This window comes from Triticum aestivum, chromosome 3B (genome assembly GCF_018294505.1).
Source record: "Triticum aestivum cultivar Chinese Spring chromosome 3B, IWGSC CS RefSeq v2.1, whole genome shotgun sequence".
Lineage (NCBI taxonomy): Eukaryota > Viridiplantae > Streptophyta > Magnoliopsida > Poales > Poaceae > Triticum > Triticum aestivum.
Window position 1 is genome coordinate 113,064,323 of NC_057801.1, and position 16,222 is coordinate 113,080,544.

The window sequence follows — 16,222 nt, forward strand, 5'->3', positions numbered from 1 at the left end:
TGCATATTTAAAAGCAACGTTCATGTAACTCAAAATTGTTCCATATCTTAAAAGTGTTCACTTATTTTCAAGAATGTTCCTAGAATACTAGAAACGTTCACATTCTGAATCAATTTCACTTTAATTTACTTATCAAACTCTTAATCAAAATATAAGGTAATTCACAGTCAGAATTTGATGAACATTTATTTTCACAATCACATTATGATTGACATGTAAATCACAAGCTAATGTACTAGAATATTTATATAACGTTGCAACGCATGGACATTGTTCTAGTTTATACAAAATGTTCATGTAATCTATTTTTTTAATAGTTAATCCCCACTAACTCTAATTCTCTCAACATGCGACCTACCACCTCACCACGTGTGCCACGCCAACTGTATTTTGCGGCCCCATGCAAACTACACACATACCTATTCTTCACACACGGTGTAAGTATTTCTAGTAACTTCTGATTTAGATCATTTTTCTTCGTACATAATTCATCTGAAATTAATTTTAAATTCCCGCCGCAATGTACGTGGAAATCACCTAGTTTTAGAAGTGAGCATGCTTTTTAAGAACCATACTTATATTTACATCAAAAAAGTTTGTATTTCAAAAATTAAAAGCAACCAGAAAAAGAATAATAACCATAAAATGAAAATTAAAATACACAAATGGAAACGAGATATAAAAGCAAAAGTAAAAGTGTAAAAACCGAGAAAGGTGAATTGGAACTCGGACAAGAAGGGAGCCCATGGCCGTTTGTAGGAAAAATACGAAATCACTAATTAAAAAGTACTACTTCCAAAGATAACTCCAACTTTCTTAGATTGTGACAAGTGGCGCACTGCATGTACACACTTGTGGCAACCGGGGAGTTTGTCCTTTTTTCGTACATCCGTTTACTCAAAACGTTTTATCTCTTAGACCGTACGTCCAAATCTCGAACATTTTCACCATTTGATTCCTCGTGTCGAGATTTTTAAAACTAGATCCCATGTTGATAGGTTTGGAAGATTTTTTCACAAAAAACAGGACGAAAAAACCAAACCGGGAGCACTTTTTTTCCTTTCCGAAAGAGGCACAGCCCTGCCTTTCGCGAAAGCACAACGTGTCTGTCGCAGAAGCAAAACTGTGCCTCTCGTAGAAAAAAAACATGTGTTTTTTTGTTTCTGATAAGCACGACTGTGCCTCTCACGGAAGAAAAATAAACAGAAAATGTGTTTCCCCGTTTCCGAGCCTTTCGCGAAAGCAAAACGGTGCCTCTCGCGGAAAGAAAATTGTGCCTCTCCCGGAAGTAAAAAACAAAAAAACGTGATTTTTGTTTCATCTCCGACAGGTACGGCTGTGCCGCTCGCGGAAGCAAAACCGTGCCTCTTGCGGAAGAAGAAAAACAGAAAACACGTTTTTTTCTGTTTCAGAGAGACATGACTGTGCCTCTCGCAAAAGCAAAACTGTGCCTTTCAAAGCAAAGAAAAATGTTTTTTTGCGCAAATGTTGTTTTTCATAAAAAAAAAAGTTCCAAAAGCTAAGGAATACCGCTGGAAAACCAAAAGGTCGAGAAAACCCCGGGAAAAACCGTAAAAAGGTGAAAACACGTGCAAAAAAAATAAATCCGCAGAAAGCGCCCAAAGCGTGACACGTGAAGGCGGATGAGAGCGGACCACTTGGCACGCTCTAAGCCCACCCCCATAGCAGTTGGGCAATGTGATGTCGCAAATGTGGCTAATCTCTACTCCCAATATCTGAGTTGGTTGAATAGTATCCATGGTTTATTTTCGTCCCACCACTTTCAACCTTTTTTTCATCGTTTTTTCGTTCTCCTCCCACCTTCCACGATCCCCTCGCACCTTAGAAAAAAAATCGAGCGACAACCCATCGCACGAACCAGGGAGCGAAGCCCCCACGCACAAACAAAAATTGGACAAACGAGGCTGCTCTCCCTCCGCAAACCCTAGCCGCCGCACAAGGGAAGAGACGAGGGACCGTAGGATGCACGCTGCGCCGAGATGTGTCTGCCGCCAGCCTCTTCGCACTCCACACCCTATTCCTCACCTCCTCTGGTCCTTGCCTACAGCCGCTCCTCCGCGACGGCACCATCCCTCCAGGTGCCGCTAGCCCAGGCACGCCGCCTGCTCTCCATGCGCCGCCGCCAGCCCACGCACGCCGGTCAAGGCCTTGCCCCAGGCCATGGTTGGGTGCCGTGATCACTCATCTCCTCTGTGTCACACCATCTCTCTCAGATCCAGGTTGCTCAACACTGTCGAGCCCCAACCGGAGCACCCGTGCCTCACTGTCCTTGCACGTCACAACACTGTTTCCACCCCATAGCCTAGGCCACACGGGCTGATAACCATTGCCGTCATCCTCACAAGCCGAGCCGGGTTGAAGGATGGCCGACCGCCAGATGCAAGATCCATCCACCCAGTTTTGCATCCATCAAGCACCAGCCACCAGGTAGTAGAGATTTCTCCTTTGATTTAGCTGGAGATGCCGCTGCTGTTTGTTTGTCTGCTGCTGCTATTTGTTTGGATTAGAGAGGCTCCGTGTTGTGGTTGATGCGTGATAGATTAGAGAGGACTGAGAGATCATGGGCATGTAGTGTACAAATGAGCTTGGGGAGATAGATGTGGTGGGAGAGGATGGCCACTTGATGGAGAGGACAAATGGGAAGCAGTGGTGCTCCTCTCCCTGGAGCTCCAGATCCATGGCAGCAGTAATGAGATGAACAGTGCTAGCAATGGAGAGAAAATTCACACACGCGACCCTCCCCATCTCTATGTATCTCTCCTCCAACCCGCCCCTTCCCTGCTGCTCCGCTGCTGCACGTCCTCCTCAGCTGCCGCGCCTCCCTCCTTTTCCACTCCTCTGCCGCGCCCCTAACCTAGCAGGTGACCGTGGTGAAGTTCTCAATGTGAATAAGTCGAGGGAGGAGGAGTCGGTCCCCCAAATAATAGTGCTTGCCCGCATCCGATGGAATCAGACGTGTTGAAGGTGATCGTGGCGCCGCCCGTGGACGTCGCTGGAGGAGGCATGGAAGAAGCGCTCCGAATCCTCAGAAGAGGAAGACGAAGAGGAAGAGGAAGGGGACACCGGCTACAAGCTCCATATCCCGGCCCTGGAGCGTGCCATCTTGGCGCAGCCTCTCGACTATGATTCCCACGTCCAGGTACTACCGTCCGCCGCATCCTCTCTAGGTTATGTGTCTGCATCAATGTCAGCAAGCATATACTGCCTCGCTCCCATTTCTCTTTTGCGTATGTGCTTTGTTAGAGTCCCTGATATATGGATGTAGATGATCAAGTAGAGTTCCGAGAAGTCATCTCAAGTTCTTTCAGAAAATCAAAATCAATCTTGCCACTTGAAACTTGATTAGATTGATATTTCCAACTTTGCCATCTGCATGTATGTATGATTGTGGTATCCCAAAATGAATTGTGGTAGTCCAAGATTATGTCGTCTGATCTATTTTCTCTTGGCAATGGTATTCCCATTCTGATCTTTTCGAAAAGTTATGGATGTGTGATTGTGAGGGTAACCACTGTTAGGGAACGCGGTAATTTCAAAAAAATTCCTACGATCACGCAAGATCTATCTAGGTGATGCATAGAAACAAGAGGGGAGAGTGTATCCACGTACCCTCGTAGACCGAAAGCGGAAGCATTTTCAATAACGTGGTTGATGTAGTCGAACTTCTCCGCAATCCAACCGATCAAGTACCGAACGTACGACACCTCTGCGTTCAGTACACGTTCAGCTCGATGACGTCCCTCGTGCTCTTGATCCAGTTGAGGTTGAGGGTGAGTTCCATCAGCATGACGGTGTGGTGACAGTGATGATGATGCTACCGACGCAGGGCTTCGCCTAAGCACTACGATGGTATGATCGAGGTGTGTAACTGTGGAGGGGGGCACCACACACGGTTGGGAGAGAAACTTGTGTGTTCTAGGGTGCCCCCTGCCCCCGTATATAAAGGAGCAAGGGGAGGCCGGCCGGCCGACCCCTAGGGGCATGCCCCAAGATGAGGAGTCCTACTAGGATTTCCTAGTCCTAGTAGGATTCCATCACAAGGGAGAAGGGAAGGAAAGGAGAGGGAGAGGGAGTAGGAAAGGGGGGGGGGGCGCCGCCCCCTTTCCCTTATCCTATTCGGACTCCAAGGGGTGGCGCGACCTGCCCTGGCCTCCCTCCTCTCTCTCCACTAAGGCCCATGGTGGCCCATTAATTCGCCCGGGGGGTTCCGGTAACCCCTCCGGCACTCCGGTTTTACCCGAAACTCTCCGGAACACTTCCGGTGTCCGAATATAGCCGTCCAATATATCAATCTTTATGTCTCAACCATTTTGAGACTCCTCGTCATGTCTGCGATCTCATCTGGGACTCCGAACAAAGTTCGGTCATCAAAAACACATAACTCATACATATCATCATCGAAGGTTAAGCGTGCGGACCCTACGGGTTCGAGAACTATGTAGACATGACCGAGACACATCTCTGATCAATAACCAATGGCGGAACCTGGATGCTCATATTGTCTCCTACATATTCTACGAAGATCTTTATTGGTCAAACCGCATAACAGCATACATTGTTCCCTTTGTCATCGGTATGTTACTTGCCCAAGATTCGATCGTCGATATCATCATACCTAGTTCAATCTCGTTACCGGCAAGTCTCTTTACTCATTCTATAATGCTTCATCCCGCAACTAACTCATTAGTCACATTTCTTGCAAGGCTTATAGTGATGAGCATTACCCAGAGGGCCCAGAGATACCTCTCCGAAACACGGAGTGACAAATCCTAATCTCCATCTATGCGAACCCAACAAACACCTTCAGAGAAACATGTAGAGCATCTTTATAATGACCCATTTACGTAGTGACGTTTGATAGCACACAAGGTGTTCCTCCGGTATTCGGGAGTTGCATAATCTCATAGTCTAAGGAACATGCATAAGTCATGAAGAAAGCAATAGCAATGATATGGTAACGATCATAATGCTAAGCTAATGGATGGGTCATGTCCATCACATCATTCTCCTAATGATGTGATCCCGTTCATCAAATGATAACACATGTCTATGTTAGGAAAGATAACCATCTTTGATTAACGAGCTAGTCAAGTAGAGGCATACTAGGGACAATATGTTTTGTCTATGTATTCACACATGTACTAAGTTTCCGGTTAATACAATTCTAGCATGAATAATAAACATTTATCATGATGTAAGGAAATATAAATAACAACTTTATTATTGCCTCTAGGGCATATTTCCTTCAGTCTCCCACTAGCACTAGAGTCAATAATCTGGTTCACATCGCCATGTGATTTAACATCAATAGTTCACATCTGTATGTGATTAACACCCATAGTTCACATCGCCATGTGACCAAAAACCAAAGGGTTTACTAGAGTCAATAATCTAGTTCACATTGCTATGTGATTAACACCCAAAGAGTACTAAGGTGTTATCATGTTTTGCTTATGAGAGAAGTTTAGTCAACGGGGTCTGTCACATTCAAAGCCGTATGTATTTTGCAAATATTCTATGTCTACCATGCTCTGCATAGAGCTACTCTAGCTAATTGCTCCCACTTTCAATATGTATCCAGATTGAGACTTAGAGTCATCTGGATCGGTGTAAAAGCTTGCATCAACGAACTCTTTACGACGAACTCTTTATCACCACCATCACCGAGAAACATTTCCTTAGTCCTTACTAAGGATAATTTTCACCGCTGTCTAGTGATCTACTCTTAGATCACTATTGTACCCCCTTGCCAAACTCATGGCAAGGTACACAATAGGTCTGGTACACAACACAACATACTTTATAGAACCTATGACTGTAGCATAGGGAATGTCTTACATTCTCTTTCTATCTTCTGTTGTGGTCGTGCTTTGAGTCTTACTCAACTTTACACCTTGTAATATAGACAAGAACTCCTTTGACTGATCCATTTTGAACTCTTTCAAAAACTTGTCAAGGTATTTACTCATTGAAAAAATCTTATCAAGCATCTTGATCTATCTCTATAGATCTTGATGCCCAATATGTAAGCAGCTTCACCGAGTTCTTTCATTGAAAAACTCTTTTTCAAGTATCCCTTTATGGTATCCAGAAATTCTATATCATTTCCAATCAACAATATGGCATCCACATATAATATTAGAAATTTTATAGAGCTCCCACTCACTTTCTTGTAAATACAGGCTTCTCCAAAAGTCTGTATAAAACCATATACTTTGATCACACTATCAAAGCATTTATTCCAACTCCGAGAGGCTTGCACCAGTAAATAAATGGATCGCCAGAGCTTGCACACTTTGTTAGCACACTTTGGATCAACAAAACCTTTTGGTTGCATCATATAGAACTCTTCTTCCAAAAATCCATTCAAGAATGCAGTTTTGACATCCGTCTGCCAAATTTCATAATCATAAAATGTAGCAGTTGCTAACATGATTTGGACAGACTTAAACATCGCTATGGGTGAGAAAGTCTCATCGTAGTCAACTCCTTGAACTTGTTGAAAACCTTTTTAGACAAGTCGAGCTTTGTAGGTAGTAACACTACTATCGGCGTCTGTCTTCCTCTTGAAGATCCATTTATTCTTAATGGCTTGCTGATCATCAGGCAAGTCCACCAAAGTCCACACTGTGTCCTCATACATGGATCCCATCTCAAATTTCATGGCCTCAAGCCTTTTCGCAAAATCTGGGCTCATCATCGCTTCCTCATAGTTCATAGTATCATCATGGTCTAGTAACATGACTTTCAGAATAGGATTATCGTACCATTCTAGTGCGGATCATACTCTGGTTGATCTACTAGGTTCGGTAGTAACTTGATCTGAAGTTTCATGATCATCATCATTAGCTTTCTCACAAATTGGTGTAGGAATCATTGGAACTGATTTCTGTGAAGAATTACTTTCCAATTCGGGAGAAGGTACAATTACCTCATCAAGTTCTACTTTCCTCCCACTCACTTCTTTCGAGAGAAATTCCTTCTCTAGAAAGGATCCATTCTTAGCAACGAATATCTTGCCTTCGGATATGTGATACAAGGTGTACCCAACAGTTTCATTTGGGTATCCTATGAAGACGCACTTCTCCGATTTGGATTCGACTTTATCAGGTTGAAGCTTTTTCACATAAGCATCGCAGCCCCAAACTTTAAGAAACGACAACTTTGGTTTCTTGCCAAACCATAATTCATAAGGCGTCGTCTCAACGGATTTCGATGGTGCCTTGTTTAATGTGAATGCAGCTGTCTCTAATGCATAACCCCAAAACGATAGTGGTAAATCAGTAAGAGACATCATATATCACACCATATATCCAATAAAGTGCGATTAGGATGCTCGACACACCATTATGCTGTGGTGTTCCAGGTGGCGTGAGATGTGAAACTATTCCACATTGTTTTAAATGAAGGACAAACTCATCACTCAAATATTCACCTCCATGATCAGATCGTAGAATCTTTATTTTCTTGTTACAATGATTCTCTACTTCACTCTGAAATTCTTTGAACTTTTCAAATGTTTCAGACTTGTGTTTCATTAAGTAGATATACCCATATCTGGTCAAATCATCTGTAAAGGTCAGAAAATAACGCTATCTGCCACAAGCCTCAATACTCATCAGATCGCATACATCGATATGTATTATTTCCAGTAAGTCATTAGCTTGTTCCATAGTTCCGGAGAACGGAGTTTTAGTCATCTTGCCCATAAGGTACGGTTCGCATGTATCAAATGATTCATAATCAAGTGATTCCAAAAGCCCATCAACATGGAGTTTCTTCATGCGCTTTACACCAATATGACCTAAACGGTAGTGCCACAAATATGTTGCACTATCATTATCAACTTTGCATCTTTTGGCATCAATATTAATGTGTATCACTATGCTCAAGATTCAATAAACCATCAACATTGGGTGTATGACCATAGAAGGTTTTATTCATGTAAACAAAATAACAATTATTCTCAGTCTTAAATGAATAACTGTATTGCAATAAACATGACCTAATCATATTCATGCTCGACGCAAACACCAAATAACATTTATTTAGGTTCAACACTAATCCCGAAAGTATAAGGAGTGTGCAATGATGATCATATCAAACTTGCAATCACTTCCAACATACATCATCACTTCACCCTCAACTAGTATCTAATTCTGTAACTCCTGTTTCGAGTTACTAATCTTTGCAACCGAACAAGTATCGAATACCCAGGGGCTACTATAAACACTAGCAAGGTACACATCAGTAACCTATATATCAAATATACCTCTGTTCACTTTGCCATCCCTTTTTTTCACCAAATATTTGGGGTAGTTTCGCTTCTAGCGACCATTTCCTTTGCAGTAGAAGCACTCAGTTTCAGGCTTAGGTCTAGCTTTGGGCTTCTTCACGGGAGTGACAACTTGCTTGCCATTCTTTTTGAAGTTCCCTTTCTTTCCCTTTACCCTTTTCTTGAAACTAGTGGTGTTGTCAATCATCAACACTTGACGCTTTTTCTTGTTTTCTACCTTCGTCGATTTCAGCATCACGAAGAGCTCGGGAATCGTTTTCGTCATCCATTGCATACTATAGTTCATCACGAAGTTCCAATAACTCGGTGATGGTGACTACAGAACTCTGTCAATCACTATCTTATCTGGAAGATTAACTCCCACTTGATTCAAGTGATTGTCGTACCCAGACATTCTGAGCACATGCTCACTAGTTGAGAAATTCTCCTCCATCTTTTAGGCAAAGTACTTGTGAGAGGTCTCATACCTCTTGACACGGGCATGAGTCTGAAATACCAATTTCAGCTCTTAGAACATCTCATATGATCCGTGACATTTCAAAAATGTTTTTGAAGTCCTGGTTCTAAGCCGTAAAGCATGGTGCACTAAACTATCAAGTAGTCATCATATTGAGCTAGCCAAACGTTCATAACCTCTGCATCTGCTCCTGCAATAGGTCTGTCACCTAGCGGTGCATCAAGGACATAATTCTTCTGTGCAGTAATGAGGATACACCTCAGATCATGGACCCAGTCCGCATCATTGCTACTATCATCTTTCAACTTAGTTTTCTCTAGGAACATATAAAAACATAGGGAAGCTATAACGGGAACTATCGATCTACAACATAATTTGCAGAATACTATCAGGACTAAGTTCATGATAAATTAAAGTTCAATTAATCATATTACTTAAGAAGTCCCACTTAGATAGACATCCCTCTAGTCATCTAGATGATCACGCGATCCAAATCAACTAAACCATGTCCGATCATCACGTGAGATGGAGTAGTTTTCAATGGTGAACATCACTATGTTGATCATATCTACTATATGATTCATGCTCGACCTCTCGGTCTCCTGTGTTCCGAGGCCATATCTGCATATGCTAGGCTCGTCAAGTTTAAACCGAGTATTCTGCATGTGCAAAATTGGCTTGCACTCGTTGTATGTGAATGTAGATCTTATCACACCCGATCATCATGTGGTGTCTCGGCACGACAAACTATCGCAACGGTGCATACTCAGGGAGAACACTTATACTTTGAAATTTAGTAAGGGATCATCTTATAATGCTATCGCCGTACTAAGCAAAATAAGATGCATAAAAGATAAACATCACATGCAATCAGAATATGTGACATGATATGGCCATCATCATCTTGTGCTCATGATCTCCATCACCGAAGCATCGTCATGATATCCATTGTCACTGGCGCGACACCTTGATCTCCATCGTAGCATCGTTGTCATCTCGCCAACTACTGTTACTACGACTATCGCTACCGCTTATTGATAAAGTAAAACAATTACATGGCGATTGCATTGCATACATTAAAGCGACAACCATATGGCTCCTGCCAGTTGCCGATAACTTTGTTACAAAACATGGTCATCTCATACAACAAATTATATCACATCATGTCTTGACCATATCACATCACAACAAGCCCTACAAAAACAGGTTAGACGTCCTCTACTTTGTTGTAGCGAGTTTTACGTGGCTGCTACGGGCTTCTAGCAAGAACCGTTCTTACCTATGCATCAAAACCACAATGATTTTTTGTCAACTGTGTTGTTTTAACCTTCAACAAGGACCGGCCGTAGTCAAACTTGATTCAACTAAAGTTGGAGAAACAGACACCTGCCAGCCACCTATGTGCAAAAGCACGTCGGTAGAACCAGTCACATGAACGTGGTCATGTAATGTCGGTCCGGGCCGCTTCATCCAACAATACTGCTGAATCAAAGTAAGAGGTTGGTGGTAAGAAGTATGACTATTATCGCCCACAACTCTTTGTGTTCTACTCGTGCATATAACATCTACGCATAGACCTGGCTTTGATACCACTATTGGGGAACGCAGTAATTTCAAAAAACTTCCTACGATCACGCAAGATCTATCTAGGTGATGCATAGCAACGAGAGGGGAGAGTGTGTCCACGTACCCTCATAGACCGAAAGCGGAAGCGTTTTGATGACCCACAAGTATAGGGATCTATCATAGTCCTTTCGATAAGTAAGAGTGTCGAACCCAACGAGGAGCAAAAGGAAATGACAAGCGGTTTTCAGTAAGGTATTCTCTGCAAGCACTGAAATTATCGGTAACAGATAGTTTGTGATAAGGTAATTCGTAACGGGTAACAAGTAACAAAAGTAACTAAGGTGCAGCAAGATGGACCAATCCTTTTTGTAGCAAAGGACAAGCCTGGACAAACTCTTATATAAAGGAAAACGCTCCTGAGGACACATGGGAATTATTGTCAAACTAGTTTTCATCATGCTCATATGATTCACATTCGGTACTTTGATAATTTGATATGTGGGTGGACCGATGCTTGGGTACTGCCCTTCCTTGGACAAGCATCCCACTTATGATTAACCCCTCTCGCAAGCATCCACAACTACGAAAGAAGAATTAAGGTAAACCTAACCATATCATGAAACATATGGATCCAAATCAGCCCCTTACGAAGCAACACATAAACTAGGGTTTAAGCTTCTGTCACTCTAGCAACCCAACATCTACTTATTACATCCCAATGCCTTCCTCTAGGCCCAAAAATGGTGAAGTGTCATGTAGTCGATGTTCACATAACACCACTAGAGGAAAGACAACATACATCTCATCAAAATATCAAACGAATACCAAATTCACATGACTACTTATAACAAGACTTCTCCCATGTCCTTTGGAACAAACGTAACTACTCACAAATCATATTCATGTTCATAATCAGAGGGGTATTAATATGCATAAAGGATATGAACATATGATCTTCCACCGAATAAACCAACTAGCATCAACTACAAGGAGTAATCAACACTACTAGCAACCCACATGTACCAATCTGAGGTTTTGAGACAAAGATCAGATACAAGAGATGAACTAGGGTTTGAGAGGAGATGGTGCTAGTGAAGATGTTGATGGATATTGACCCCCTCCCAATTAGAGGATCTATGGTGATGATGATGGTGACGATTTCCCCATCCCGGAGGGATGTTTCCCCGGTAGAACAACTCTGTCGGAGCCCTAGATTGGTTCCGCCAAGGTTCCGCCTCGAGACGGCGGTGCTTCGTCCAGAAAGCTTCCTTATGATTTTTTCCAGTGCAAAAGACACCTTATACCTGAAGATGGGCATCGAGGGGCTTCCAGGTGGCCCACGAGGCAGGGGGCGCGCCCAGGGGGGTAGGGCGCGCCCCCACCCTCGTGGACAGAGGGTGGCCCCCCTCTAGTGCTTTCTTCACCCAATATTTTTAATAAATTCCAAAACTGACTTTCTGGAGTTTCAGGACTTTTGGAGTTGTGCAGAATAGGTCACTAATATTTTGCTCCTTTTCCAGCCTAGAATCCAGCTGCCGACATTCTCCCTCTTCATGTAAACCTTGTAAAATAAGAGAGAAAAGGCATAAGTATTGTGACATAATGTGTAGTAACGACCCATAATGCAATAAATATTGATATAAAATCATGTTGCAAAATGGACGTATCAACTCCCCCAAGCTTAGACCTCGCTTTTCCTCAAGCAGAAGCCGATATAAAAAAATATTTCCACATGTTTAGAGATAGAGGTGTCGATAAAAGAAAATACGGACATGAGGGCATCATGATCATTATAGAATAACAACATATATATTGTCATATGATTTCTTATGCTAAAGTAACAATCTATTCACAATATCAAGTATGAATCAGAAACTTCATTGAAAACTAGCAAACTATAATCTCAGTCATTGAAGCAACTGCAATTTATCATAACATCGGAAAGAGTCAAATATAAGAGCTTTTCAGCAAGTCCACATACTCAACTATCATTTAGTCTTTCACAATTGCTAACACTCACGAAATACTTGTGCGTATGAAGTTTTAATCAGACACAGAGAAATATAGGGGCTTATAGTTTTGCCTCCCAACCTTTTACCTCAAGGGTAATGTCAATAATAATGCTTTATGAAAATCCACATCCAATTGGGTATATATATCAGGATCTTTCCAACACATAGTGCTTGCCAAAGGATAAAGTGTAAAAAGTAAAGGTGAAGATCACCATGACTCTTGTATAAGGTAGAAGACAAAAATAAAAGATAGGCCCTTCGCAGAGGGAAGCAGAGGTTGTCATATGCTTTTAGGGTTGGATGCACAAAATCTTAATGCAAAAGAATGTCACTTTATATTGCCACTTGTGATAGGGACCTTTATTATGATGTCTGTCGCTTTTATTTCTTCCATATCACAAGCTCGTATAAAGCTTATTTTCTCCACACTAATAGATCATACATATTTAGAGAGAAATTTTTATTGCTTGAAACAATGACAACTTACTTGAAGGATCTTACTCAATCCATAGGTAGGTATGGTGGATTCTCATGGCAAAACTGGGTTTAAGGATGTTTGGAAGCACAAGTAGTATCTCTACTTTGTGCAAAGAGTTTGGCTAGCATAAGGGAGAAAGGCAAGCTCAACATGTTGGATGATCTATGAAATATATTTTATTTCAGATATAAGAAAACATAACCCATTACGTTGTCTTCCTTGTCCAACCTCAACTTTTTAGCATGTCATATTTTAATGAGTGCTCACAATCATAAAAGATGTCCAAGATAGTATATTTATATGTGAAAACCTCTCTTTCTTTATTACTTCCTATTAATTGCAACGATGACCAAAACTATGTTTGCCAACTCTCAACAACTTTTATTCATCATACTCTTTATATGTGAAGTCGTTACCTTCCATAAGGTCAATATGATCTTTTTATTTTTATTCTTTCTTTTTCTTTTATTCCCTCAAGATAGCAAAGCCCTCGACTCAAAACTAATCTTTATTATATATAGCTCACGGACTCGATTACATAGATAGGGATCGACACAAAACTCAAAACTAGATCATACTAAACTTTATTCTACTAGATCAAGATATAACCAAAAGGATCGAACTAAGAAAAACGGTAAAGATAGAAGTGTGATGGTGATACAATACCGTGGCACCTCCCCCAAGCTTGGCAGTTTCCAAGGGGAGTGCCCATACCAATGTGTTTTATGCCTCTTTCTTTGGGGGTGGTGATGATGGAGTTGTTGATGATGTAGGCTTCTTCCTTAATTTGCGCTTGAGGATAGAATTTTGCTCCCTTAGGTCATCGATCTCCTGCTCAAGGCTTAATATCTTTTTTGCATAGTTCCTGTTTGTTCTCCTGCAAGAGACGAAAAGGGATAAACTCGATCTTAGGTTTCTTTGCTCTATTAGGGAGGCTTGACTTTTTAAACTCCACGTGCATGTCCCCAGGTTGAGGTAGTGGGACTTCATCCTCTTATGAGCTCGTCTCCTCCTTTCCCTTAGGATCATAGTCTTCTTCTTCCTCCGTGGTCCAACCACAATGCTCCAAGTCCCTGTAGACCTTGGGGTCTACAAGGTAATCAGCCATGTAGCTTTCTCCCTTCGAATCCTGGGACGACATATTGCTCTACTCTGCGGCAAAAACAGCTCGAAAACTAAAACAGAGGATTACATCGTGGTATGGTGGTCAAAACCTTCGGGAGATTATATAATAAATTTTTACCAACCAAAAGAAGTATCGTGCAAGAAAACAGAGTCCAGATGGCACACGAGGTGCACACGAGACAGGGGGCACGCCCAGGGGGTAGGGCACGCCCTCCACCCTCGTGGATGCCTCGTGTCCTTTCCGGACTACTTATTTTCCTATTTTCTTAAATATTCCAAAACAGAGAAAATTTGCTATTAGAATTGTTTTGGAGTCGGTTTACTTACCGTACCACATACATATTCCTTTTCAGAGTCTAAAACATTTTGGAAAGTGTCCCTTATGTACTCCTCCGGGGTTATGGTGTCAATAACATTGGTTTGAACATTTATGGGATTACCTAAGATATAATGTTTGATTCTTTGACCGTTCACCACCTTCGGATTTGTGCCTTCGAAGTTGTTGATTTTATGGCACCGGAACGATAGACCTCCTCGATAATGTAAGGACCTTCCCATTTAGAAAGAAGTTTTCCTGAAAAAAAATCTTAAACGAGAGTTGTATAGCAAAACATAATCACCTACATTAAACTCACGCTTTTGTATCTTTTTGTCATACATCTTTTAACTTTTTCTTTAAACAGTTTGGCATTCTCATAGGCCTGAGTTCTCCATCATCAGGTGAGCTAATGTCAAATAGCCTCTTCTCACCGACAAGTTTGAGATCATAATTGAGATCTTTAATGGACCAATATGCTTTATGTTCTAGTTCGAGAGGTAAGTGACATGCTTTTCCATAAACCATTTTATACGGAGACATGCCCATAGGATTTTTATATGCAGTTCTATAGGCCCAGAATGCATCATCCAGTTTCTTGGACCAATTCTTTCTAGATCTATTAATAGTCTTTTGAAAAATTAATTTAAGCTCTCTATTACTCAATTCTACTTGACCGCTAGACTGTGGATGGTATGGAGATGCAATTCTATGGTTAACATCATACTTAGCAAGCATTTTACGAAAAGCACCATGAATAAAATGTGAACCACCATCAGTCATTAAGTATCTAGGGGCTCCACACCTCAGAAAAATATCTTCTTTAAGCATCTTAATAGAAGTGTTATGATCAGCACTACTAGTTGGAATAGCTTCTATCCACTTAGTAATGTAATCAACAGCAACTAAAATATGTGTATACCCATTAGAGGAAGGAAACGGTCCCATATAATCAAAGCCCCAAACATCAAATGGTTCAATAACAAGTGAATAGTTCATAGGCATTTCTCGACGTCTAATAATATTACCAATTCTTTGACATTCATCAAAATACAAGACAAACTTACGGGTATCTTTGAAGAGAGTGGGCCAATAAAAACCGAATTGCAATACCTTATGTGCAGTTCTATCTCCCGCGTGATGTCCTCCATATGCCTCGGAGTGACACTTGCATAGGATCTGTTCCTGTTCATGCTCAGGTACACAACGTCTAATAACACCATCTAGTCCTTCTTTATAAAGGTGTGGGTCATCCCAGAAGTAATGTCTTAAATCATAGAAAAACCTTTTCTTTTACTTGTATGTGAAACTAGGTGGTATAAATTTAGCAACAATGTAATTAGCATAATCAGCATACCATGGAGCAGTACGAGAAGCATTTATGACATCTAATTGTTCATGAGGAAAGCTATCATCAATAGGTAGTGGGTCATCAAGAACATTCTCTAACCTAGACAAGTTGTTTGCAATGGGGTTCTCAGCTCCCTTTCTATCAATAATATGAAAATCAAATTCTTGTAACAAGAGAACCCAACTAACAAGTCTAGGTTTAGCATCTTTCTTTTCCATAAGGTATTTAATAGCAGCATGATCAGTGTGAACAGTTACTTTGGAATCAACAATATAAGGTCCGAACTTATCACAAGCAAACACAACTGCTAAAAATTCTTTTTCAGTAGTAGCATAATTTCTCTCGGCACTGTCTAGAGTTTTACTAGCATATTGGATAACATTTAATTTCTTATCAACTCTTTGTCCTAGAACAACACCTACATCATAATCACTAGCGTCACACATGATTTCAAAGGGTAAATTCCAATCAGGTGGCTAAACAATAGGTGCAGAAATCAAGGCCTCCTTAAGTATTTCAAATGCTTCTACACAATCATCATCAAAGACAAAATGAACATCTTTTTGTAATAGATTAGTCAGAGGCCTAGAAATTTTTGAG